Here is a 1,261-nt window from a genome sequence, read left to right as displayed (position 1 = left end):
ACCAATAAATGATCTGCATATGCTGCGAGTTTGTTGTTTCGCGAGTGATAAGGGGAAGCGTGTGTCAGGGATTCCACGTGTCACAACAACCGTCTTCCCACGATGTTTATCTTATAAACAAATTCTACTGCAGAATAAACCCCACCATTCATTACTGACTGTTTAGTAAAGCAACACCAACAGCAGAGACACTACTGACTGTTAAGTGAAGCACAGCCAACAGTGGCATTACTGACTATTTAGTGAAGCACAGCCAACAATGGCATTACTGACTGGTTAGAGAAGCACAGCCAACTGTGGCATTACTGACTGTTAAGTGAAGCACAGCCAACAATGGCATTACTGACTGTTTAGAGAAGCACAGCCAACAGTGGCATTACTGACTGTTTAGTGAAGCACATCCAACAGTGGCATTACTGACTGTTTAGTGAAGCACAACCAACAGTGACATTTCTGACTGTTTAGTGAAGCATGAACAAAGTGGGAACGTGTTATATCAACCACAAGGGCATGGCTATAGTCGGAACATGGTACACCAACCATAGGACCATGGTTATAGTCGGAAAGTGCTATATCAACCATTAGGGCATGATTGTAGTCGGAACGTGTGATATCAAACATAGGGGCATAGTAATAGTCGGAACGTGTTATATCAACCATAGCGTCATAGTGATAGTCGGAACGAGTTAAATCAACCATAGGAGCATAGTTTTTGTCGGAACGTGTTACATCAACCAGAGGGGCATGGTTATAGTCGGAACGTGTCATATCAACCATAGCGTCATAGTCATTGTCGAAACGTGTTATATCAACCATAGCGTCATAGTTATAGTCGGAACGTGTTATATCAACCATAGGGGCATGGTTATAGTCGGAACGTGTTATATCAACAATAGGAGCATAGTTTTTGACGGAACGTGTTATATTAACCATAGGGGCATGGTTATAGTCGGAACGTGTTATATCAAACATAGGGGCATAGTAATAGTCAGAATGTGTTATATCAACCATAGCGTCATAGTTATAGTCGGAACGTGTTATATCAACCATAAGGGCATGGTTATAGTCTGAACGTGTTATATCAACCATAGGGGCATAGTAATAGTCGGAACGTGTTATATCAACCATAGGGGCATGGGTATAGTCGTTATGTTTTACATCAACCATAGGGGCATGAGTGTAGTCGGAACGTGTTATGTCAACCATTGGGGCATGGTTATAGTCGGAACGTGTTATATAAACCATTGGGGGCATGGTTATA

This window comes from Haliotis cracherodii, unplaced genomic scaffold, assembly GCF_022045235.1.
Source record: "Haliotis cracherodii isolate W230 unplaced genomic scaffold, xgHalCrac1.p SCAF_14, whole genome shotgun sequence".
Taxonomy (NCBI): domain Eukaryota; kingdom Metazoa; phylum Mollusca; class Gastropoda; order Lepetellida; family Haliotidae; genus Haliotis; species Haliotis cracherodii.
The sequence above is the reverse complement of the archived record's forward strand: the minus strand, read 5'-3'. Positions refer to the sequence as shown.